Consider the following 27988-nt stretch of genomic DNA (forward strand, 5'->3'; position numbering starts at 1 on the left):
GAATATCATGATCCCATCACCAATACAAAACATGTATCAATAATCATATATAAATAAGCACATATACATATACTATATTCCAATTCATCAATGATCAAATCGAATTAAAATAAAGTTGGCCACTGCCCATTTCATCACTTTATCAAATAAAGCATCTCATTAGCTTCGCAACGCCCAAAACGGCACATAAAACAGATACACGGATCAAAAGTTACGGGTTTTTAAAGATAAAACATTTTTAGAAAATATGCTGCAGAACCCGGGTTGTCCCTACGTGGGAACCGGTTCCTGGCAGCTTCAAAAATCACGTCTCTGGTTTTTACTATGGGGAACCGGGTTGTCCCTACATGGGAACCGGTTCCCAGCTACCCAGAATCCATATTTCTCTGTTTTTACAAGGGGGAACCGATTCGTCCCATATGGGAACCGGTTCCTACGTACCTGCACAGCCAAAATCACTATTTTGACAGTTTTTACCCTATCCCATATCCCCAATTTCAGGTACATATGAACATAGCACACAATTACCATCAGTTTGCACATCATAACATATTTCAGACAAGTTTTATACAAGTATTAGCACATATAACATGAGTATCAACAAAATCATGTAATTCATACAATTCATCAAAACCTAACATAAATCCCAAACCCGACACGTACGATTGAACTAGATAACAATCCTAATCAATCCTACTACCTACAATCGCATAAGGATTACTAACCCGAAGAATCCCCCCTTACCTCAGAGTCGAATCTTCGAAGTTCTTCTCCCCCTTTGGCTCTTCTCACTTTCACGTGTTCTTCTTTTTCCAAAATCTGCTTCTACTGCTTCTCTTTTCCCAATTCCTTTATTTTATGAAAAATAAAATAAAATATTATAATGGGCTTGCTTAGTTAACACCCCCTTACTGCTAACCACCACTCTAGGCCCAATGCCAATATCTCATCATTTTCCAAATAATTCCAAATAAAAATACTAAAATTCCAATTATTTAATTTAAATCCAAATTAAATTAATAAACTGAAATTATGGGGTGTTACACTCTCTAGCTCCCAAGTAACATTTCCCTCAGCAGGTCCTCCCCAAGCTACCCTAACCAAAGCTATTTCCTTGCCTCGCAATTGCTTCAGTCTTCGGTCTTCAATCCTCACAGGTAAAGTCTCAACCATCAAGTTGTCTTTCATCTGTACATCGTCTACTTGGATCACATGGGACGGATCCGAAATGTATTTCCTCAATTGAGACACATGAAATACATCATGCAAATTGGAAAGCATCAGCGGCAAAGCAATACGATATTCCACTTCTCCCACTCTTTTAGAAATTTGGAATGGTCCAATAAAACATGGAGTCAACTTCTTTGACTTCAATGCCCGACCAATACCCGTCATGGGAGTAACTCTCATAAACACATGATCTCCCTTTTGAAACTCAAGTGTTTTTCTCCTCTTGTCATGATAACTCTTCTGACGACTCTGAGAAGCTTTCATCTTCTCTTGAATCATCTTAATCTTCTCCGTAGTCTGTTGTACAATTTCTGGACCAATCACATCACTCTCACCAGATTCGTAGCAACACAACGGCGTCCTACACCTCCTACCATACAAAGCCTCAAATGGAGCCATACCAATACTCGAATGATAACTATTGTTGTAGGTAAACTCAATCAAAGGCAGATAACTTGAAGGATAGAAAAACACTTAGAAAGGGGGGGTTTGAATAAGTGTAGCTTTAAAACTTGTAAGATAAAAACTATTTGCACAATGATTTTTATCCTGGTTCGTTGTTAACTAAACTACTCCTGTCCACCCCCTTGGAGTGATTTACCTCACCTGAGGATTTAATCCACTAATCACACGAGATTACAATGGTTTTCCACTTAGACAACTTCTAAGTCTTCTAGAGTATACTGATCACAACCTGATCACTCTAGGAGCAATCTGCTTAGATACCCTCTAAGACTTTCTAGAGTATACTGATCAACAACCTGATCACTCTAGTTCTTACAAATTAATGTAAACAAATTCGTTTAACAGTTACAATTCTTCTAATAAAGCTATTATCGCAACTGTGATTTTCTCTTAAGTTTAAACTTAATCTCACTAAGATATTACAACAGCAATGTAGTGAATTTTGTGATGAAGTTTGAGAGCTTTTGAATTTGACAGCGTTTGTGCAAGTTGGTTTAGAATTCATAATTCGTAACCTTGCTTCTCATCAGAACTTCATATATATAGGCGCTTGAGAAGATGACCGTTGGGAGCATTTAATGCTTTGCGTAATCCGTACAGCATTGCATTTAATGTTTCACTCTTTTGTCAACTACCTCGAGCCTTGCTTTCGTTGTGTCTACTGACGTTGCCTTTAATAGCTTCTAACGTTCCTTTTGTCAGTCAGCTTAGCCTGCCATCTTATACTTGCTTCTGATCTGATGTTTGTGTAAACAACGTTTGAATATCATCAGAGTAAAACAGCTTGGTGCAGAGCATCTTCTTGTCTTCTGACCTTGAAGTGCTTCTGAGCGTGATACCATGAGAACTTCAGTACTTCTGCTTCTGATCTCAAGTTCTCCTGTTGCTTCCATAGACCCATGTTCTGATTCTGCTTGACCATCTTCTGATGTCTTGCCAGACCATGTTCTGATGTTGCATGCTGAACCTTCTGAGTCAGTGCTTCTTGCGCTGATTTTGTGCATACTCTTTATATAATTCTTGAAATGGAAATTGTCATACCCCAATTTTTGACCTAAGATACCACCTCATATCATTTGCATATGCATCATTTGCATCTCTAACAAATTGCATAGTTTGTGTTTGCTACTTGTGCTCAGCAGGATTTAATCAGGAAATCACTCATCAGTGCAAATAACAATCAATTAGGGTTTTGTTCTCCCTTCATCTCAAATGAATCATCTTCATCAATAATCAACATTTGGTCCTCAGAGATTCGTTTCAACAAGCTCAAAGGCTCTGAATCGACTGAATTAGGGTTTTGACTGAAGATAGCATACTCTTGACTTTTGCTTAGGATTTGACCCAATGACTTGGGACAAGACCTCAAGAACCCAAGTACCTCATTTTGACCTAATCTATTGACTCAAGACATCTCCTACACAAGGATTGATCAACAGTGAAATCTCAGATCATCAGATTAGGATTTTGAACTATCAGGGACCAAAATCAGGGATCACATTTGGGAAACCCTAAAAATCCCCAGGAAGTCAATCAAAGGTTTCAATCATCCTCAAATAATCCCTATGACAAAATCCAATGGAAATTACATTTCAATTCAAGATCCACAGTCACCATTTGGTCCTCAAAGATTCACTTCAACAAGCTCAAAAGCTTTGAATCGACCAAATTAGGATTCTTCATTCAATCACTCACTCTTTGCAAAATAAATTCATGTTCGTGGATATTTTCATTTTAAATGCGCCATTTGCTAATTGGTGTGATTTAAAAGAGACTTGCTTGGAATTTATTTCATGGTTTTTTTGGTCCGTGGATTGCTCATGGTGAAGATTTGAATCATATGAATTATTTGATCATTCATGGGAATTTCATATAAGTTGCAAAGAAAATGTCCATTGTTGGAAAATTATTTCAAAAATGATTCAAGATCATGGATTCAAGGGTTTTAATTCAAGATCATTTCTAATTCATGGTGCAAGAATACATTTCAAGACTTGAAATTCAAAAGTTCACTACTTCAAGGATATTCTACCAATTCCTTTCAAAAAAGGGTTCATTCAAATTTTCAACATTCAAAAGGGATTCAAATTCAATTCAAGATCATTCAAGAATAGTAACTTCATTCAAGTTCTAACAAGAAATTCAAGCATTCACAAATGATATTTTTTTTATGGAACAAATGAATTACAAATGAAGGGACTTTATTTAAAATTCAAGAATTACAAAGTTTCATTCATACAAAGTTGGAATTACAAGGAAAAGAAAAATAAAACTTCAAAGACATTCTTGAATTCTTCAATCTTCAAAGTCTTCATTCTTCAAGTTCAAGATTCTTCATTCTTTCTTCAAGAGTTCTCATGTGACATGAAAAAGAAAACAAAAGAGGGGTGAGATTAGCAAAAGTCAAAGAATGTCAAAGAGAGATTTTTATGTCATAAAATTCTACAACTTAGAGATATCATAAAATGACATAAAAATTTACCCACATGGCTTATTTGTCACAAGGATAATGACATAAGGAATATATTCTTATTCTTATTCTTATTCTTGCAATGATGAAGAATATATTCTTATTCTTGCAATGATGAAGAATATATTCTTATTCTTGCAATGACCATAACATTCCAATCAAGTTTCCTAATTCCTAACACATCCCTAAATTTGGCCTATAAATAGAAGTGTTTCTCTTTGAAGCAAAGGACACAAAAGCAACCTTAACTATTTGCTTCCTCACTTCTCTCATAATTTTCAAGTTTCTTAGTCCCATAGTTTGAAAAGGAGTGAAGAAGTTGTTCATACCTTGGTGGAGAATTCCAACTTGAATTCCATCTTCAAGTCTTGAAACAATCCAAAAAGGTGTTTGGCACCACCTTCATCAAAAGCCTACAACAATTTCAAAAAAAAAAAGAAGAGGTTGTTAGCAACAATTCAAAGTTGTTACAAACAATAATCCAAAGTTGTTTCAAACAATTTGCAACAAGTTCAAAAGTTCATAACCGGTTCAACAACAATTCAAGGGTGTGAGTTCAACAACACCACTCGAAATTTCCAGAAAAAAGGAAAGGGAGGTCGAAGCCATACCTTCGGACTTCAGTGGCAGCCCCACATCATCTTCAACACAGCACCCGACGCTTCCAGCAACAAGTTATTGTGAAGCTGTAACAACAAATTGCAACAAAATTCAGCGACAACAACAATAGCAATAGAAACAAGCTGCAATTCAGAATCACATCAACACAATAACAATTCACAACTTAGAAGTGCAACAGAAACGATTTGTGATAAGTTTGAAGTCGTAACAACAAAGTAGCGGTTCAGACTCTGAATTCAGAATCAACACAGCAGTAACAACAAACTTACAGCGGATTCTCAAGAGCAAAAGTAAATAGTTTGCATACCTTAACAAAATTCCGGAAAACATCTCTTGCCGCAGGTAAGTTGACTTCACCCCTTGCTCTCAATATTGCTTTTATCAGTTGCTACAAATATATTGTTCCTGTATTATCTGAAAACAGAGAAAGCATAAGTTATGGTTGCTATTAAAAAACTGAATTGCACCATAGAAACAGAATTTAATCATACCTTTAAGGAACCTCTTGTTCATCCATGGCCGCCGTAAAACTTCCGGTGAGGAGTCGTTTTTATCGATTGAGAGCAAGAGATGGAGAAAGGGCCGCTGTTTGTTGCCGTAAAGTGAGCACCGAGGGAGACCATTGTTGTTGTGTCCTTCGCGAGAGAGATAAGGTTGAGAACGGAAATTCATGGTGATTATCGTGGAAGAGAGAAACCGAGAGAGATTTGTGTTGTTGTTAAATCGGTATGAGAGAAGAAGAAAGTTTGTTTTTCCAGAAAAAAATAACGTGAGAAGGAAGGAGAAAGAGGCGCTGCCTCTGTGTGTTTTGTTTAGGGTTTTCTAACCCAATTGTTTGCTAAGAGTTGGGCGGATCCGGTTCAACCCGGTCCGACCCAAGCACCATCCTTTCCTTTTTTTTTATTTATTTCAGCCTGTAATAATATTGGGCTGCACACCCCCAATCCAGATTTAAACCCCCTGGCCCAATTATTAAATTCTTCTAACTATTTCATTTTGAAACTTTTTTTTATATAGGTTTTAGTTTTTATTTTAATACTTATTAAAAATGACAAAAAATATGTTTTTAATATTTTCATATGTTAATAAGTGTGTTTTTTTTAATTCTTATTAAAAACTCCAAAAAAAAAATATATTAGATGCATATTTAAGTTTATGTTTCTAATTATTTTCTCTTTTCATGAAAAAACTACAAAAAAATATCTTCTTTTAGAATTAATTTTTTACTTTGAATTTGATATTTTCTTTTATTTTGTGTGGTTAATCATTTAAATTTCTAATTGGTTACTGTTGCACATTTTACTTGAATTTTCTCACTTCATCCAAGACTTCGAGATTATTTCTCTGTTGTCTTTTGGATTTGTCTGTTTTGTTTGGTCTTCCATTTGCTGTAGAATTCCATAAACAATTACTGGATGATCATGGGATGCTGAAAGTTGTGAGCTTATTCGACATTCTTTTCTGCTGGTGAGGATGCTTAACATCTGTTGAAATCCTAATTTACTCCAAGCACATCACTTGAGGATCACGGTAACACCTCAAACTCAGAAATCCAATTTTCTCATTCTTCGAGGTAAGCCTAAAACTCCATAACTATGCAAAAGAATTACCTGTCTGTTTTCATCAATTCAACTTCATTTTCAATCAACTGTTTTCACAACAGTAATCAATTCACTTTCAAATCATCCATTGTTTTTCAAAACAGTGGGGCCTCTCGAATATTAGAGAGTATAAGTCCCTTTCGTCTTTCTTTGTACAGTTTTTGTTTTAACAGAAAACTTTTTCCAAATAAACTTCCAAACAGTTTTTTTAACAAACAAATCTTTCAACTCTTTTTTAAACCATCCACCATGTTTTATGAAAATAAAACATGGGGCCTCTCGAATATTAGAGAGTATAAGACCCACTCCTTTTTCCTTTTATACAGTTTTTCTTTGTACAGAAAACTCTTTCAAAACAATACTTTTCAAAACACCAAACGACGCGTCTGTAAATAAAACGATCAACCATGTTTTGTAAATATACCATGGGCCTCCATGTAGGTATAAGTCCCAAGCCCTTTTGTACATACCCACTCTAGTACATGAAATTAGGTATTTCATTGTACGCCTTTTGTACATATCTCAATCAGTTTGATTTTTAACTTTGAATAACACACCAAAAATGAAGGTTTTCTTTAAATCTTCCCAAAAATATACCATGGGCCTCCATGTAGGTATAAGTCCCAAGCCCCTTTGTAAATACCTGTTTACATAGCTGTTGAATAAATTCAAATGGACCTCTCCCCGAGTGTGAGTCCCAAACCCTGTGTATACAAATGGATCATGCTTACAGGTATATTTCCTTCATAAACTCCATTATATACACACACTTTGTCATATATGTATAACTGTTCATATCTGTTCATGTACTTGTTCATATTTGTTCGTACTTGTTCATACTTGTGATTGTGTTATATGCTTGTTCAACTTAGTACAACACTAGGTTCCCCATAGCCTCCTATTGGGCTTCGTGCAAAGAATCTCCCTAGTTTAGGTTAGGACATAGAGTATGGTTTCCCGGTGAAATCGCTCTAAGAGCTCAAACCAACTATACCATGCCTCCCCTTGGGCTTTGTACAAACGAGTGACCCTCCCATAGCCTCCTCTTGGGCTTACAATGCGAGGACCCCGGATTGTCCCTCCCATAGCCTCCTCTTGGGCTTACAATGCAAGGACCCTCGGATAGCCTCCTCTTGGGCTTCGTACAAGGACCCACGGGCTTCTTATAAGCATCCCCAATATCCAAATCAAATACCCTAGGAGATTAGACATTTTTCATCTCTATGCTAGGAGTATCTCTTATATATCATCACAAACAATCAATCAATCAAACTTTTTTGCCACAAGACTGGCTAATCAATCAAATTTCTTTTTGCCACAAGGCTGGCTAATCAATCAAACTGTTTTACCACCGTACTGGATGATTAATCAAAGTTTTTGTCACAAGGCTGACTTCATTGAAACTTTTGCCACAAGGCTGGCTGATTAATCAAAGTTTTTGTCACAAGGCTGACTTCATTGAAACTTTTGCCACAAGGCTGGTTAAACAACAAAAACATCTTTATCATTCTAAGCACCCTAAGTGGCATGGCCCCGGGCTTATAATGAAAAGATTTTCAAACAAAAATCAAACAGATGTATGTGATGATATAGATTAGATACATCTAGCATTTAGACGACATTTGTCTATTTTCCTTTGCTTCCACTAGCATAAGTGGGAACTACGATTGCTCTGACTTTCTCAACATCCCTTTGAGAATACGTAGGCACAAGGTCGTATCCTTGGCGAGCAAAACTTCTCTCTCAAACCACTCAAACCATAGCACCCGTAGACCCCGAGCTACAGATGCTCTGATTCCCTCTAGGGGATATGTATGCAGAGGATCGCGATGATCTTTGCGAGCATAATCAAACAAACACCTTAGGTCCCACCTATTTCACAAGAACCTCCACCACAACAAGAATGGAATAAACATAACAAAGAAACCTATAGAGTACTATAGATACGTTGGGTGCTAATACCTTCCCTTCGTATAACCAACCCTCTTACCCAAAGATCTCTCCCCCCACTTTTAGGTTATTGCAGCTTTTTTCCTTTTCCTACTTTGGAAACAATAAAAAGTTTGGTCGGTACAAAAGAAAAATCATTTTTTGAGCACTCGAGCCCAAAGAAGGCATCAGGTGTCTCATCCACAAAAAAGAGGAACAAAACGATTTTTCGCCCGCGACAGAAATTGCATAGTATTAGAGTATAACATTATCTCATACAAAATTCATATGCTTGTTATCATCAAAACTAAGAATATTGATCAGAACAAATCTTGTTCTAACAATCTCCCCCTTTTTGATGATGACAAAAACATACATAAATGGTATGAATTTGCAATCAGAATATCAGACGGCTAAAGACAATTACACAGCTATAGCATAAGCATATAGACATTGTGTGTGAATATGTCTCCCCCTGAGATTAACAATCTCCCCCTGAGATAAATAATCTCCCCCTAAAGTAAATACTGGAAGAAATTTATAAATAAAGGACTTCCGTGAGTATTTTCCATTTCAGTTGAGACGGTCACATATGCTTAGATCTTCAAAACATTCATAGCTTCTGATTCTTGCTTCCATAGGACAACTTCAGAGCTTGAATTTCTTCTTGAATCATTGCATGCTAGATTGTATCAGAACATTGTTGAATGTACTAGAGCCTCATCAGAGCATCTCTCACTATGCCAAAATTGTCTTTTAGCAGCACCCTTACTAAAGCGCTTTTTGGAGAAAGCGCTGGCATAGGTTTCGCTAAAAACAAAATAAAAAAACACGCAAAAAAAGCGCTCTTAAAGGGGGGGTACGAAAGCGCTTTCTAAAACTGCTCTTATAGGGGGCGTACGAAAGCGCTTTCAAAAAGTGCTCTTATAGGGTGGGGTACAAAAGCGCTTTCAAAAAGCGCTCTTATAGGTGGCTTATGAAAGCGCTTTCAGAAGCGCTCTTAAAGGGGGGGTACGAAAGCGCTTTTACCCTAAAAAGCGCTGGTAAAGGCAGGGCTACCAGAGCTCTTTCTAAAAGCGCTTTCATAGTTGTTTCGTCAATTAAAATTTTTAAAATCCAAATGATAGCTGTTTCATAATCCCTAATTTTATTTCACTGCCATCGCTGCCGAGAACGAAGAAACGCTGCGAACTCCATAGAAACTCCATAGAAACTCCATAGAAACGCTGTCATCTATTAAGAGAAGACGAAGATGAAGCTAGAACGAATACGAATTCGAGAAGACCGTATCTCATCCTTAAAACCGCCCAGAAGACGAAGCTAGAACGAAGAGAAGACGAAGCTAGAACGAAGAACAACCCTTGCCCAGAAAACGAAGACGAAGGTACACAATTTATTGGTTATTCCCGATATCGCCAATATATTTTCTTGTGATTTTGTAATTTTCTCTAGGAATGTGTAACTGTAAAGAATTTGGTTGTGTTTGTGTTCTCTTCTGCTTCTATGTTGTAACTGGGCATTGGATAATGGCACTGTTTTTGACATTTGAAAGATGAATGCAATTGTTTTCTATGCTAATACTCACATTAGCATAGTTATGTGTCGGGTTTGAGTATAACTATTGGTGGTTCTTTTTGCTAAATGTGTGATAATCCATATATTGTATTAGATTGGGTTTGAATGATATTGCGCTTCTCTTTGAGTTTTGGTTTTGGTTCATGTTCATGGATGCCCGAGTTCGTTGTGTAAGACATGTTTGAAGTGAACTTAAGTATGCGTTAATAGGTTGGTGTAGTGGCTTCCCGGTTTCTAAGTTAATTGATTCAAAGGTGGTTGGAATTGATCTCATGTTTTGAAGTGGAATTAAGTCATATTTTGTATTGATATTATTTAATTTTGATTCTAAAGACATCGTTGAACTTTTATATTTGAATATGCATGATTTTGGTTGATCGATAGATCTTTTGGCTATGGTTGAGTTTACTTTCTTTCATCTTGAACTTGTTTGAAGTGAATTTTGAGAGCCAATTTATACGTATATCATGGCTGTCCGGGATGTTGGTTTAGGGATTTAGAACTTGTTTTGAACCCAATTTCTCATGGTATAATGTGACTTCTTGCATCTTGTTTCATTTTTGGTTTGAAAATTGTGTTAGTTTGTGAGTTTACTTGAATTTGAATGCATTTGACATAATGATACAATGCTGATTTTTTTAAGCTATGGATTATGACCTAATTTTTATACTCTTCAATTAAGTTTTTTATTTTATATTTTTTAGGAATATCTTTGCTAGATAGGGGTTACTTTTGAAGAGTGAAAGTTTGATCTCATTCAAGAATCTTACATTGTGTGGGTCTAGAAGTTGCTTACTACTATACAGGTAATTAATTGTTCTCTCTCGCCAAAGTAATATGTTGCGTTTTATTGCTTCTGATTCATTCTGTGTATCCTTTGCGTTTTGACAGAAACGCATTATACCGTTCTGTTCCTTAATAATTAGTTGTTTTTGTTTAGCTTAATTAATTAAGACATGAGTGTAATACTCATTATTCCGACATGTGGAATATTCTCTGATTTTTAAGTGATGAACTTACTAACTTTGTAACTTTTAGATTATATTAAGTAATAATCATTATTCCGACATGTGGAATATTCTTGATGTCAATTTCGTTAATCGTTAAGTGATGAACTTATTAACTTTGTGAATTGAATTCGCCATAGGGGTTACTTGTGAAGAGTGAAAGTTTGACTGTTTTTGTTTAGCTTAATTAAGTCATGGATAAGATATGGATGAATTCAAACCGATTGTCGAAAGAGTACGAGAAAGGGGTATGGGAATTCGTTGAGTTTGCGGTTGCGCACTCCGAAGACCCGCTTCGAATGTCGTGTCCTTGCTTGGGTTGCTGTTATGGGGCTAAGGTTGACGAGAATAAGTTGGCATCCCATTTACTACGGTTTGGAATTGATAGAAGTTATACATGTTGGACAATGCATGGTGAGAAAAGTAACGAGAATGCGGAGTCGAGGTGTAATAGGAAGTATGCTTCAAACAACGATTGCACAGACACATACGATTGCGATAGAGTCGAAGAGATTGCAGAAGCGCTTGAAGAAGATCTTGAGGATTGTCCCAAAATGTTTGAGAGGTTGGTAAGCAATGCAGAGAAACCGTTGTATGATGGTTGTTCAAAATTCACAAGATTGTCTGCGGTGTTAAAGTTGTACAACTTAAAGGCGGACAATGGATGGTCGGATAAAAGTTTCACAGAGTTATTAGCCCTTATGAAAGATATGCTACCAAAGGATAATGTTTTTCCCAATCGAACGTATGAAGCCAAAAAGATGTTGTCCTCTATTGGCATGAGCTATGAGAAGATACATGCATGTCCAAACGATTGCGTTTTGTTTCGAAACGAGTATGCAGCGTTGAATGAGTGTCCTAAATGTGGTGCCCCTCGATATAAGAAAAAGTTGTCTCCTGCTAAAGTCTTATGGTATTTTCCTATAATTCCGAGATTTAGACGCATGTATCGTAGTGAGACCGATTCAAGACACTTGACTTGGCATGCAGATGAAAGAATTATTGATGGAAAGTTGCGACATCCGGCAGACTCACCACAATGGATGAAAGTTGATACTGATTATCCTGAATTTGGAAAAGAAGCAAGAAACCTTCGGTTGTCATTGTTTACTGATGGAATGAACCCGCATGGTATTCAAAGTATCTCGCATAGCACATGGCCTGTGATTCTTATGATTTATAACCTACCTCCGTGGCTAGTATGAAGCGTAAGTACATGATGTTATCTATGCTAATTTCTGGGCCTAAACAACCAGGGAATGACATAGACGTATACTTGGCACCCTTAATCGAAGATTTAAAGTTTTTGTGGGAGAACGGTGTGGAGATTTACGATGGGTATAGGAAGGAAAGTTTCAACTTGAGGGTGATGTTGTTTGGAACAATTAATGATTTTCGAGCATACGGAAATCTATCCGGGTACAACAATAAAGGTAAAAAGGCGTGTTCTATTTGTGAAGATGAAACCGATACGACACAATTGGAGCTTTGTCAGAAGAATGTCTTTCTCGGCCATCGTAGATTCTTAAATTCTAATCATCACTACCGTGGTTGGAGAAAAGCATTCAATGGAAAGGCCGAACATCGTACAACCCCGCCTTTTTTGTCAGGTGATCAAATTTTTGAAAAGGTGAAAGATATGAGCACTCAGTTTGGCAAGACTCTTGCACATTCACTTCTCAAGGGTGGGTGGAAGAAGAAGTCAATTTTTTTTAACTTCCATATTGGAAGTCGTTGTACGTAAGACATTTCCTGGATGTTATGCATATTAAAAAAAATGTACTTGACAGCGTCATAGGTACGTTACTCAATATACAAGGAAAGTCGAAGGATGGTCTTAACATAAGGAAGGACATGGTAAACATGGGAATGAGAACTGAATTGGGACCCGTGACGAAAGGAAGACGAACATATCTGCCACCTGTTGTTTACACTCTATCTAGAAAGGAGAAGCAAACATTGTGTAAGTTCCTCAATGAAGCTAAAGTTCCAGAAGGCTACTCTTCAGATATTAGAAGACTTGTGTCCATGAAAGACCTCAAGTTAAAGAGTTTGAAGACGCATGATTGTCATGTTATAATGGAACATTTTTTACCAATATGTATACGTTATATTCTGCCAGAAAAAGTAAGAAGCGCAATAACTAAGTTGTGTTTCTTCTTCAGGTCAATTTGCAGTAAGGTGGTTGATCCCGCGATCTTACCAACATTGCAAAAAGAGATAGTTGTTACTTTATGTGATCTTGAAATGTATTTTCCTCCCTCGTTTTTCGATATAATGGTTCATCTAGTCGTTCATCTTGTGAAAGAGACACAATTGTGCGGACCAGCTTATATGAGATGGATGTACCCTGCTGAACGTTATATGAAAATATTAAAAGGGTACGTGAAAAACAGAAGTCGACCGGATGGTTGTATTGCCGAACGATACGTAGTTGAAGAAGCGGTTAAGTTTTGTACTGAATATCTGTCAAATGTTCAATCAATTGGACTCCCCAAATCTCATATTGTCGAAAAAAAAGAAGGAAAAAGGCTAATTGGAAATAAAGTTGTGACAGTATCAATGGTCGAACGGGATCAAGCGCACTTGTATGTTCTGCACAATGAGATTGAGGTTGAGCCGTATGTTGAAATGCATAAGGTTGTTCTCCGAGATTTAAATCCAAATAGAAATGAGAACTGGATAGTACGAGAGCACAATCGAAGTTTCATTACGTGGTTTAGGGATCATATTTATTCAAAGTATCATTCAGATCCTGCTTCAGTAACAGAAAGGTTGAGATGTTTAGCCTATGGTCCAAGTGTAATTGTGCTTTCTTATAGCGCATACGCAATTAATGGATACACATTTTATACCAAAGAACAGGATGATAAAAGTACTATGCAAAATAGTGGTGTTACCTTGGTAGCTGAAGCAATGCACATATCAAGTGCGAATGACTTAAATCCGAAATTTGCAAATTTGTCATATTTTGGGGTTATCGAGTGCATTTTGGTGTTTGATTACGCGAAGTTTCAGATTCCTGTATTTGGTTGCAAGTGCGTTGAAAATAATAGTGGCATACGAATGGATAAGTCAGGATTTTTGCAAGTGGATCTCAATAGGGTAGGGTACAAAGATGAGCCTTTCATTCTAGCCTCTCAAGCTAAACAAGAGTTCTATGTCAATGATCCGACAAGTACGAAATGGTCTATAGTGCTTTTATCTAACAAAATCGTTGATGAAAACATTGAAGATCAAGGTGATATTGGTGTTGGCATTGAATCTTGTACAAGAAACGATCAAAATGAGAATGAATCTTGTACTAGAAATGATCATAATGAGGGTATTTGGATCAATCCAACCGTCCGCGTTGTTAAGAGACGCGTAGAACACAATCCTACCAAGAAAAGAAAGAGACGTTAGTGATAAAGGTAATAGTATACATATTCCGACTAATTTGCTTTATTCAATTTGTACCGATTGTTTTATTCAATAGTATAGTACTTATTCAATTTTGGTGCATATTCTCGTTTTGTACATAACTTTTGAACCATGTATCCGTTTGTCGACTTCTTTACATGTAACTATACTATTTTGACGATTCCGGAGCTGCTCATGCACTTATCTTTACATTTCGGGACTGTTTTTTTATCGGTTTTGCTTCTGCCCGTAATCAAACGTTGGGCTTAGGGTCTGAATTACGGAAAACCGACTTTATTTTTGAGTCCGTGGGGACGTTTTACCATAGCCATGTAAATTTTGTTCAATTCCGACAACTTTATTTTTTGACGCTTGTTTTGATTTGTACCGATTTCGTTTCCGATTTACTTGTACATGCATGGTTTGACTTCCATTTAACTTGTATAGATTGTTAGTTTATTAATAGTGTACTAATGTGCTTTACTTTGTTTGATACAGGTTCAATGGCTCTGGATAGAGATGCTCCACCGGAAAACTCACAAGAAAACTCACAAGAAAGAGATGCTCAAGAAAGAGATGCTCCGAATACAAATGCTCCACCTGATACTGAAGCAAAAGAAGTTGCACGAGGCATCACCATTATGAAGGGAATCATTCGACATAGAGACCAAGAATTAGTATACCATTTGGAATGGAATTCTGAAAACCAACCAATTGGTCCTAATTCTGCCAAGTTGACAAGCTATATTGGTACACTTATTCGTATGCATATTCCAGTCTCCGTAGCTAAATGGAATCTGAAAAGCGAAGAGTTGGATGCGAAAAAAAGCGATTTGGGACGAGCTTCAGGTATATATCATATATGGTTGTTGTTATTATCTTGACGATAAATTGTTTAAATTACTTATACTAACACACTATGCGTATGTTTTTTTCCAGAGGACTTTTGACATACCAGATGAGCGTAGACGCTACATACTTAGTTTGGCCGGAAAAAGATAGTGGAAAGCTTTTTTGACAAACACCTATCTTAAGGATAAAGATGGAAACTTTCTTGAAGAGGCACCGGGACGGCCAAAAAAGTATGAGATCTTCATTGATGAAAAAGATTGGGTTGAGTTTGTAAATCAAAGAGATGAAGATTTTCGGAAAAGGAGTGTCACAAATAGTGCGAGAGCATCAAAACCCGCGTATCCATACAAAAAAGGGCGTTTGGGATATGCACGCTTAGAGGATAAAATTGTAAGTTAATAGAAATGCGTTTTAATTAATTGTCTAAATGTGTTTTATTTGACGATTTTATTATTTGTGTCAATGCATAGTTAGAGGAGACTAAAAGTGAGGAAACTTCACTTCCTGTACATGTGTTGTGGAAGGAAGCTCGTGTGGGCAAGAATCAAGCTGTCGATCCCGATGTTCATAGAGTTTATACTGAATGTGTAAGTATAATACTGTGTCTTTAATTAAATCAAATGTTTTTTAATATATAAATGATTTTTTATCTCCACTAATAACTATTGAAATGTAAATGAATTACAGGAGACCTTGTCGCAATCGGTGTCCACCGGTGAGGACCAGGATGATAGGAGCGTACTTAGTAGAGCACTAGATGCTCCTGAGTATCCCGGTCGGGTGAGGGGTAAGGGTCATGGTGTGACTCCAACCTCTTTTACAAGCATCCTAGGAGAAGAAATCCTACCAAGCAAGAAGTGTTGCAAAAATTGCAGGAATTGCAAGCACAAGTCTCTGAATTGCAAAGAGATAAAGATATGTATATGAGAGAAAAGTGCAATACTGCATCGGTGAAAGAAACTAGTGATAAAGCTAGTTTCAACTGTCAAAGAAAACTTCCCGAGGTAATTATAAATTTCTTTTCCTTACAAATTGTTCTATTTTATTAACGATAATGACTTTATATTTACAATTGGTTTAGGGCATTTCTTCTTGCCAACTATACTTATCGGCACCGTATTATCGCCTAGTTGGCAAGGGAAAAGTGCACAACACTATGGGAGATTTACTTCACCATAGACCGCTCCCGGATGGACACCTGAAAGTATCAGTTGATGTTGTATTAGATCATGATGCGGTGCTACCGGTACCTGACATGGTCTCAGAGACAACATTGATGCGAGATGCAATAGGTTCATTTGTTGCATGGCCCTCGGAGCTCATTATCATTGGTGATGAGGTATATTCAAAACCATTATGAATCATTTAGTTTTCGAATGTCAATTTTGTACCGTTACGTTAATTATTTTTTACATTTTAATTTTAGACTGCTCCTACAAAACCCGCAATTAAGGGCAAGGGGATTTTACAGGAGGAGGAGTTTGTTGCATCACTAAAAGAGGTACATTTAAGGTGTTAATATATAATTTGAATCTAAACTGCATGATTTTATATTTTATCGATCGTTATATGATTTTTAGGCATCTGCTAAGGGGTCACAACAAGTGACACAGGAAGTTCGTAGCGTACCACCTAAGGGTCCTCCGAAGCAAGCGCCAAAAAAAGGTGGTGCTTTTGTGCCTCGGTACCGGACGACGCTCGGAACACTTGTTGATATGTCTGATTTGAAGGAAGGTGCTCTCTGTCAAATCAAAATGGATGAAGGTATCTTTGGTGTTGAATTCATGTCACCTATTGCAATAGATGACTTGGAAGAGATTTTTACACAAGAACAACTAGGCGTGTCTAATATGCACTCGTACATCCGGTAATATTCACTCATCCGATATATTATTTAATTAGTCAAACAATTTATTTACACATTATGTTTATTATGTTTTTCACTCATCCGGTAATATACACTAATATGCACTCATACATCCGGTTACTCACTCATCCGCTAATATGTTTATAATGTTTTTATTTAAGGTTGTTGCATGACAGAGTGTTGCGCGGGACTCCATTGTCAAACAGATTTCGTTTCGTGTCTTCCGCCCATTGCAGCGGAATGACAATTGCTTCGGAACCGGAATCAGTTAGATAACACTTAGTCGATAGATTCATGTCATCCGGCAATACAGAAAGTCTGATTCTTTGGGCGTATAATGCCCGACCAGTAGGGTTAGTTTATCATTCTTGGTTCATTTAATCTTTGTTTCTTTTGCGTAGCAAAATTTTCAAATAACCTATTGTTTTAATTTATAGAGCACACTGGTTGTTGCTTGCTATCAACCTGATAAGAGAAGTTGTATATTATCTGAATTCGGAAGATGGTGAGTGGAGCAATTATCCGGCTATGAAGGAAATTATTGATTTGTAAGTGGGATCGTTCTAAATAATCTTGTATATTTATATATTTAATTATTTGTGAGATTGATCTAAATATATGCTTTTATATTTTTGTTAGATCAATACAAGTGTTTTGAAGTCAACGAGACGCGCAGGTATCCCGGACTAAATCAAACAACATTACTTGGATCAAAGTGCAGGTACATTATTTTTCACAATTTTGCTTATAATATTTATGCTACTTGATAAAACAAGACAACTATAAAATCTTATTAGTTTTTCTATGTAGTGTCCGATACAGCGGAACAGTTCAGACTGCAGATACTTTGTTTTGAGGTTTATTAAAGAAATCCTTCAAATGAATCAATTAGAGATTCCAATCACGGTATGAATTTATAACTTAATTAGATAACTTCTTATAATTTATTACATTTAACTAAATCATTCATATTATGTTTTTATTCTGTAGTACTTTGACGAATTCTGTGCTGCTTCTTACACGAGACTTAAGTTGGAAGAAATCAAAGAGGAATTGTGTCAATTTTATATTCATCAGCTATTCATGTAGTAGGATTTGTGTCGATTTGAAGAGAATATTATAGTACTCTAGGATATATGGTTACTAACTTTGTTCATATTGTTGCCAATTAATATTTGAAGTATAAGATTGTTGATGTTAGAGATTTAGTTTGATTGACATAATGATGTATATATATAATTTTGGATATTATAATGGTATTATATTAGTATATATATAGTCCTACCTATGGTTGAAAATATATCTTCGAAAATATATTACAGGTCGAAAATATTACAGGTTAAAATATATTACAGGTCGAAAATATTATAGGTCGATCTGGGAGGCTGAAATTATAGGCTGCACTTTAAAATATCTCATTTAGCAACGACAGCGCTTTTAAAAAGCGCTCTTAAAGGTCCACATACGAAAGCGCTTTGTTACAAAAAGCGCTTCCAAAGATTTAAAAAAAGAAAAAAAAAACGCAACCTACCAAAGCGCTTTTGGAAAAGCGCTCTAGTAGGGGGGGCTACCAGAGCGCTTTTTCCAGCAAAAGCGCTCTTATAGGGGGTCTACCAGAGCGCTTTTTCTAGAAAAAAGCGCTCTTATAGGGGGGTCTACCAGAGCACTTTTTCTGGAAAAAGCGCTCTTATAGGGGGGTCTACCAGAGCACTTTTTCTGTAAAAAGCGCTCTTATAGGGGGGTCTACCAGAGCGCTTTTAAAAGCACTTTCGTTACCTACGCCAGCGCTGGCTTTGAGAGCGCTTTAAAGCGCTGTTAAAGGCCAAAAAAGAGCTTTAGAAGCCCTTCCGTGTTGTAGTGTCTACATCCTGAAATGTTACAAAACAAACTAAACGAAAAAAGTCAAAGCATGAATGAATCAGAACATAAAATATGTATCAGAACATATAATATGTATCAGAGCAAACATCAGTAATGTTTCAGAGCATATTTTAGAACTAAAAACATGCATCAGAACATATAAGGAATAAGAATGAGTTAGAGCATATTCTATCATCAGAATATCAGAACATTCTTCCTTCTTGCTTTTGATTCTTGAAGCTTTATAGCATTCAGCTTGCTTCAATTTTCATGAGCTTGTTTCCATACAAAATTGCTTTTCCCCATGTCTTTGCTTCTCAAGTTGAGCTTTTAAGAAGATCTTCAATTACTGCAAAACACTCAAAGACATAGAACTTGCAAGTTCTGTTAGAAATGTGGAGCCTTTCTCCCAACAACTGATAAAATAAATCAGATCATTTATCACATTTTTCTCCCCCTTTTTGTCATAACATCAAAAAACATAAAAGATTCAGATGAAAAAACAAACAAAAATGAGAGAAGAAAAGATAATTTTCATTGATAGCAAGGAGAAATTATCACAGAGTACAAGAGAGTATGCATAGAAGGCAGATGCAGAAACAAAGAAAACAACTAAGACTCAAAAACTAAGATGACCCTAGCTTAGACATAATCTTGGCCAGCATGTCATGAATCCCATTGTTTCTCTCAGTCTGCCTCTCCATGAAAGTGCGGAACTCAGCATTGATTGTGCCTTGCTCATCCATGCGAGTAGCTAGCTCAGCCTGATTCTTCTGAATAACCTCCAAAGTCTTTGCTAGAAGAGAAGGTTCACCAGAAGAAGCTTCACAACTTTTGTCCAGAGGGACAGCATTCTGAACCGCAGCTTCCGTTGTCAGATCATCATTATGATTTTCCTCTGCAGGAATATCTCCAACAGGATGATATTCAGCATCTGCTTCTTCCATAGAAGCATCTCCATCATATTCTGCAGCAAGTAGCTCAGAATCTCCATTCTCAAGAGCCTGAAGAATGGCAGCTAGATTCCTTGGGGCAGAAGGACCTTCAACTTCTGGAGGATCAACAACTTCTGGGATGACTATATCAGGGTCTTTCTCAGAAGGATTCTCCCTAGGAAAGTCAAACAGAGATTTGAAGTCTCTAGTCAGAACTGGATACTGAGGTCTCCAGACCACAATCTCCCTGCAAGGATTATCCAACAACTCATCAACAAACATCTTCTCCTCCAGAACTCTCCTGTTTCTGATGGGATGATAATAGACACCATTATCAACCTCAAGAAGATATCCAGCATAACCAGGAGCAGCAGCCTCTAGTCTCTTCTGAACAGCCATAGCTCCAACTTGAAAATCCTGGCGAAAGCTTCTCCAGAGGTTTCTTGTAGAAACATCATCAATATCATTGAAGAAAGCATCCTTCAAGAGATCAAGCCTACTGATAACTTCATTTCTTAACAGCTCCAGGTAGATATGGGGTTCAGGTTCAAGAGGGTTGAAGGTGAATTTGTAGTCAGGGTAGAGAACGCAGTATGGGTTGGATTTTCTGGTAGTTAGGGGATGGGATAAAGAAGGTGGAGGTGCTGTGGTTGAAGAAGATGGAATATCTGTGGGGATGATTGAGGAGGATGGTATGTCTATGATGGGGGTTGATGAGGATGGAATATCAGAAGGAGTTCGGGGATGAATATTTAGTGGTGTGGGATTCAGAACAGGTGTAGAAAGAGATGGTGGAGGAGGATTTGGTATGGTAAAGGTGTTTTGTGGTTTAGAAGAAGGAGTAAAAACATACTTGGAAGTGTTGGCAGTTCTAGAAGCACGGAGAGATTCTCTTATGCGGTGCTGTTGATATTCTGGAGTGTTAACCTTGTCAGGATCATAGGTGACCCTCTGCTTCTTGGCTTGCTTGGCCTCATCTTCTTGAGCCTTTCTTTATATCCTTGCTTCTTGCTTCTTCTGATCCTTCTTCTGAAGATCAGCTAGAGAAGGAAGCACTCTTCCACGAATCCACGCAGGATCAATAGAAGATTGGGTCCTAACAGAAACTTCCAAGTAGTGCTTGACAGTCTTGTGAAGTTCTATTTGGAACAATGTAGCAAAGCCTTCAACAGGAACTTTTCTAGACAAAATATTTGGGAAGCTTTCATGATCAGAAGCAACTTCCCTGATAAGATCCAGTCTAAGTAGATCAACACCATTGATGACAGAACCATGAGTAACTCCAAGAAATTGGGACGCTCCAATAGTCCTAAGAGATTCCATCTAATCACTTTCGATCAGAATATCTGAGATCATTCTGGCGAAAGGAATAGTATCTCTTGGCAGATGAGGACACTTTGCACATTCTTCATCTCTTGATTCAGTAATAGACATCTTCAGATTCTGAAAAAGAATGTTGGAGATGTTGAGTTCAACTCTTCTTCCAATGCAGAAGAGAGTGTATTTGTGATCATGACTGATGTAGGAGGAGGAGAATGATTTCCTTCTGTGATGGAGAGATACTAGAATTATTTCAGCCCAAACTTGATAAAACACCCTCAAATTACCAGTTTTATGAGATTCAAGACCGGTAGAGAAGGAGATTTGTTGTTTAACCTGTAGCGAGTTAACTCTACCAGGGAGAGGACCAGTGCAACCTTCTTCATCATCCAAGTTGTATAACTTCCTTATCATCTTCTCAGTGACCACAACTTCATGCCGTAACACGAAGGAGATAATAGCAGTTGGAGTAACCGTTGCATGAACCCAGAAGTCTTTCACAAGATCTGGATAAATTGGTCCAACCAATCTGTCAAGATAGTTTGACCATCCTTGTGCTAAGATTCTCACATTAGGGTTAAAACCATATGCTTTCATATTTTCAAAGTCTTCAGTAGGAATGGTGCATGTCTTCAACGGAGCATACCCATGCTTTCTGAGAAGCATTTGTGTGGTAGTGATTTTTGCTGGGCTAGAAGAGCTTGATGATGAATACATGATGAAATGCTTGGTTACAGATCAGAGCTAGGGTTTGAGGGAAGAATGCAAAGTGAGAGACAAATGAATAGAGAGAGAGCGAAAAAGATGAAATGAAGATGAAGCGGGTTATTTAACTGTTGAATAAAAGAAAATAATAAATGAGAAAATGTTTAAATGAAATGATTACAGAAAAACATGACATCAATTTGCATTTAATGATATATGACATTAGGAGAGATAAAGTGACAAAATGAAATGATTTGCACAGTTACCTAGGGCGGCGTCTCCTCAACTGCACGCATGCTTGTCCAAAAATAGTGAACACGTGTTCATTTTTTGGAAAGACTGGTGACAGCTGTTTTGCTTTAAAAGAGCTTCTGAATCAACTTAGATAATGAAACGTTAGTGATAACATAATCAGAACTTCTAATGATCATTGATGGTCTGTATCCACAAAGTTCAAAGAGAGAACACCCTTCTGAACATAGTCCCTAATAAAATGATGTTTAATCTCAATATGTTTAGCTTTGGAATGTAAGATAGGATTCTTAGATAAACATATGGAAGAAGTATTATCACAGAAGATAGGAATGTTACTCTCATATATATGATAATCTTCTAGCTGACTCTTCATCCAGAGTATTTGTGTGCTACACCCAGCAGCAGCAACATATTCTGCTTCTGTTGTTGAGAGGGCTATGGTAGCTTGCTTCTTGCTGTACCAGGAGATCAAATGACTTCCAAGAAATTGATAACTTCCAGAAGTACTCTTCCTTTCAATTCTATCTCCAGCATAGTCTGCATCACAGAATCCTACTAAGTTGTATTCTTTAGATCTTCTGTAGACTAAACCAACATTAGTAGTACCTTTCAGATACCTCAGAATTCTCTTAACAGCAGTTAAGTGAGATTCTCTAGGATATGATTGGAATCTAGCACACAAACAAACACTAAATAGAATGTCAGGTCTAGAAGCAGTTAAAGATATAAGAGATCCAATCATACCTCTGTACAACTTCTGATCTACCTTCTTACTTACCTATCCTTACCTAGAACACACGTAGGATGCATAGGAGTTTTGACTTCTTTGCTTTCAGAAAGATTAAACTTCTTCAGAAGTTCTTTCACATACTTCGTTTGATGAACATAAGTTCCATCAGAAGTTTGATTGATTTGAATCCCAAGAAAATACTTGAGTTCACCCATCATACTCATTTCAAGTTCAGCCTTTATAGACTTAGCAATCTCCTTTCCAAGTGAAGTATTAGATGTTCCAAACATAATATCATCAACATAAATTTGACAAATTAAAATGTCCTTCTTAGACGTTTTACAAAAAAGGGTCGTATCCATTTGTCCTCTAGTGAAACCATTGTCCAGAAGGAAAGAACTTAATCTTTCGTACCAAGCTTTAGGAGCTTACTTCAATCCATACAATGATTTCTTAAGTTTGAAAACATGTTCTGGAGACTTAGAGTCTTCAAACCCAGGAGGTTGGTGGACATAGACTTCCTCATCTATATAGCCATTTAAGAAGGCACTCTTAGCATCCATCTGATACAGAGTGATGTTATGCTGAGTGGCAAAAGAAATTATTAAGCGAATAGATTCTAACTTGGCCACTGGTGCAAAGGTTTATGTATAGTCAATCCCTTCTTGCTGACTATATCCCTGAGCCACCAGTCTGGCTTTGTTTCTTACCACTTCTCCCTTCTCACTAAGCTTGTTTCTGAACACCCACTTTGTACCACTGATGTTGAATCCTTTTGGTCTAGGAACCAAATCCCATACATCATTCCTTGTAAACTGATTTAGTTCTTCTTGCATGGCAATTATCCAGTCTGGATCTTCTAGAGCTTGATCAACAGAAGTTGGCTCGATCAAAGAAACAAGACCTAATTGACATTCTGCCTTGTTCTTAAGGAATGCTCTTGTTTTGATAGGATCATCTTTCTTTCCAAGGATCACATCTTCTGAGTGAGTTGAGGTGAGTCTAGAAGATCTTCTGACTGTTGGCTCTTCAGAAATTTTGAGATTCTCTAAAGAATCAGCAACTTGATCTTCTGATCCTTTGCTTCTGAGACTTTCAGCTTCTGGAACTTTGCTTCTTAGTTCTTCAGCTTCTGATATATCAATATCTATATCTGCAAAATTCTCAAACTGCTTTGGCTTTTCAAGACCAAGCTTATCATCAAATTCGATATTGATTGATTCTTCTACAACCAATGTTTCAGTATTGTATACTCTGTAGCCTTTAGAGCGTTCAGAATATCCAAGAAGAAAACATTTTTGTGCCTTAGAATCAAACTTACCAAGATGATCTTTAGTATTCAGAATAAAACACACACATCCAAAAGGATGAAAATATGAAATGTTGGGCTTTCTGTTCTTCCACAATTCATAAGGAGTCTTATTTAGAATAGGTCTTATAGAGATTCTATTCTGAATATAACATGCAGTGTTTATTGCTTCTGCCCAGAAGTGCTTAGCCGCATTGGTCTCATTGATCATGGTTCTGGCCATTTCTTGTAGAGTCCTATTCTTTCGCTCTACAACTCCATTTTGCTGTGGAGTTCTAGGGCAAGAGAAATCATGGGCAATACCATTTTCTTTGAAGAACTCCTCGAAGAATCTGTTCTCAAATTTGCCACCATGATCACTTCTGACCTTTATGATTTTGCACTCCTTCTCAGATTGGATCTGAGTACAGAATTCAAAGAACACTGAATGAGACTCATCCTTGTGTTTTGAGAACTTTACCCATGTCCAGCGGCTATAATCATCTCCGATGACTAATCCATATTTCTTCCCTCTGACAGATGCTGTTTTGACTAGTCCAAACAGATCAATGTGTAGAAGTTCTAACGACCTTGAGGAAGAGACAACATTCTTAGATTTGAATGCAGGTTTGGAGAACTTGCCCTTTTGACATGCTTCACAAAGAGCATCTGATTTGTATTTCAGATTTGGGAGTCCTCTGACCAGATTTAGTTTGTTAATCTGAGAAATCTTTCTCAAACTAGCATGTCCTAATCTTCTGTTCCAAACCCATTGCTCTTCAGAAACAGACATAAGACAAGTCACCTTCTGCTTCTCAAGATCAGAAATATCAATCTTATAAATGTTGTTCTTTCTCTTGCCTGTAAATAGGATTGAGCCATCCTTCTGACTTACAGCCTTGCAAGACTTTTGATTGAAGATTATATCATAACCATTGTCACTTAATTGACTTATGGACAATAAGTTATGTGTTAATCCTTCTACAAGAAGTAAATTAGTTATGGAAGGAGAGTTACCGATACTTATGGTTCCAGAGCCAATAATCTTGCCCTTCTGATCTCCTCCAAACTTGACTTCTCAACCAGATTTAAGCACCAGGTCTTGGAACATCGACCTTCTTCCTGTCATGTGTCGCGAGCACCTAAAGTCCAGGTACCTAGACATTTTGTGCTTTGTCTTCTTTGCGGCTAAGGATATCTGAAACAGAAATTATCTTCTCCTTAGGTACCTACAGTTTCTTGGGTCCTTTCTTGTTAGTTTTCCTCAAGTTCTGATTGAACTTGGGTTTAGCATGATAAGTAACAGGAGGAACATCATGATATTCTTTAGGTTTGGCAGCATGATATTTTTTAGGTTGTGTCACATGCTTCTTTATGTGTATAATGTTAAAGCTTTTGGCATGTGAATTGAGCCTAATATCATGTGAGTGGCCATATTTGAACTGATCATACAATGGCTTGTATGTGATTTTCAAATAATCAACAGGTTCAAATTTATGTGAGGTATCACCCTCACAGCCAAAACCAAACCTTTTGTTTCCAGAAACACCGTATATCATAGATGCAAGATGACTTCTGCCAATACTTCTAGATAGGAACTTTCTGAAGCTCGAGTCATATTCTTTCAGAATATGGTTGAGACTATGAATGGATTTTTCTGATTCAGAAGGAGAATAATTTTAAAACTTTTTCCTTCAGTTCAGAGTTCTCCACTTCCAGCTTCTTGGTTTCAAATTCAAATTGCTTTTTCAGCTTTTTGTATTTGATACTAAGATGAGCCTTCAGTTCCAGAAGTTCAGTTAAACTGGAAACTAACTCTTCTCTAGATATTTCAGAAAATACCTCTTCAGAGTCTGATTCTGATGTAGATTCTGATCCATCATCCACTGTGGCCATCAGTGCAAAGTTAGCTTGCTCGCCTTCAGAGTCTGATTCTGATTCTGATTCAGAATCATCCCATGTTGCCATAAGACCCTTCTTCTTATGAAACTTCTTCTTGGGATTCTCCTTCTAAAGTTTTGGACATTCATTCTTGAAGTGTCCAGGCTCATTGCACTCATAGCAGATGACCTTCTTCTTGTCAGATCTTCTGCCACCAGAAGATTCTCCTCTTTCAAGCTTCTTTGAACTTCTGAAGCTCTAGAACTTCCTTTGCTTGCTTTTCCAGAGTTGGTTTACCCTTCTGAAGATCATGGACAGTTCATCTTCTTGTTCTTCTTCTTCTGATTCCTCAGAATCTACATCTTCATCCTGAAAAGCGTTAGTGCATTTTTTGAAATTAGATTTTAATGCAATAGACTTACCTTTCTTCTGAGGCTCATTTGCATCCAGCTCTATCTCATGGCTTCTCAAGGCACTGATTAACTCTTCCAAAGAAACTTCATTCAGATTCTTTGCAATCTTGAATGCAGTTACCATTAGACCCCATCTTCTGGGTAAGCTTCTGATGATCTTCTTTACATGATTAGCCTGGGTGTAGCCTTTGTCCAGAACTCTTAATCCAGCAGTTAGCGTTTGAAATCATGAGAACATCTTCTCAATGTTTTCATCATCCTCCATGTTGAAGGCTTCATATTTATGGATTAGAACTTGCTTCTGATCTAATGTTTATGTAAACAATGTTTGAATATCATCAGAGTCAAACAACTTGGTGCAGAGCATCTTCTTGTCTTCTGACCTTGAAGAGCTTCTAAGCGTGATACCATGAGAACTTCAGTGCTTCTGCTTCTGATCTCAAGTTCTTCTCATGCTTCCATAGACCCATGTTCTGATTCTGCTTGACCATGTTCTGATGTCTTGCCAGACCATGTTCTGATGTTGCATGCTGAACCTTCTGAGTCAGTGCTTCTTGCGCTGATTTTGTGCATACTCTTTATATAATTCCTGAAACGGAATTTGCATAGTATTAGAGTACCACATTATCTCATACAATATTCATATACTTGTTTTCATCAAAACTAAGAATATTGATCAAAACAAATCTTGTTCTAACAATGTCCCCCTTTTTGATGATGACAAAAACATACATAAATGATATGAATTTGCGATCAGAAAAGACAGACGGCTAAGGACAATTACACAACTATAGCAAAGCACATAGACAATGTGTGAATATATCTCCCCCTAAGATTAACAATCTCCCCCAGAAATGAATTCTAGAAGAATTTTATAAATAAAAGACTTCCCTGAGTATTTCAGTTGAGACGTTCACATATGCTTAGATCTTCAGAACATTCACATCTTCTGATTCTTGCTTCCATAGGACAGTTTCAGAACTTGAATTTCCTAGATCTTCAGAATATTCATAGCTACTGATTCTTGCTTCCAATTGGACAGCTTCAGAGCTTGAATTTCTTCTTGAATCATTGCATGCTATATTGTATCAGAACATTGTTGAATGTACCAGAGCATCATCAGAGCATCTCTATATCCTGAAATGTTACAGAACAAACTAAACGACAACATTCAGCATGAATGAATCAGATCATAGAATGTGTTTCAGGATTTTATACTATGTATCAGAACACACACACACAAAATGTTTCCGAGCATATTTTGTAACTAAAAACATGCATCAGAACATATAAGGAATAAGAATGAAAGTATATTCTATCATCAGAATATCAGAACATTCTTCCTTCTTGCTTCTGGTCTCGAAGCTTTATAGCACTCAGCTTGCTTCAATTTCCAAGAGCTTGATTCTTTATAGAAATGCTTTTCCTCATCTTTTTTCTTCTCATGTTAAGCTTTAAAGAGGATCTTCAATTCCTGCAAGACAACACTCAAAAGCATAGAACTTTGCAAGTTCTGTTAGAAATGTGGAGCCTTTCTCCCAGCAACTGATAAAGTAAATCAGATCATTTATCACATTTTCTC

At 37.0% G+C, this 27988-nt stretch overlaps 1 long non-coding RNA gene across 1 annotated transcript; it reads right to left on the reverse strand.

Annotated features, from left to right (window-relative positions):
* Window positions 1-4775: 4775 nt before the first annotated feature.
* Window positions 4776-5584, reverse strand: LOC131616935 (uncharacterized). The gene is made up of 3 exons (XR_009288342.1): window positions 5278-5584; window positions 5094-5200; window positions 4776-4851 (listed from the first exon to the last, which is right to left on the reverse strand). It is a non-coding gene; the product is annotated as an uncharacterized LOC131616935 (long non-coding RNA).
* Between the last annotated feature and the right edge of the window lie 22404 nt (window positions 5585-27988).

This window comes from Vicia villosa, linkage group LG7, assembly GCF_029867415.1.
Source record: "Vicia villosa cultivar HV-30 ecotype Madison, WI linkage group LG7, Vvil1.0, whole genome shotgun sequence".
NCBI lineage: Eukaryota > Viridiplantae > Streptophyta > Magnoliopsida > Fabales > Fabaceae > Vicia > Vicia villosa.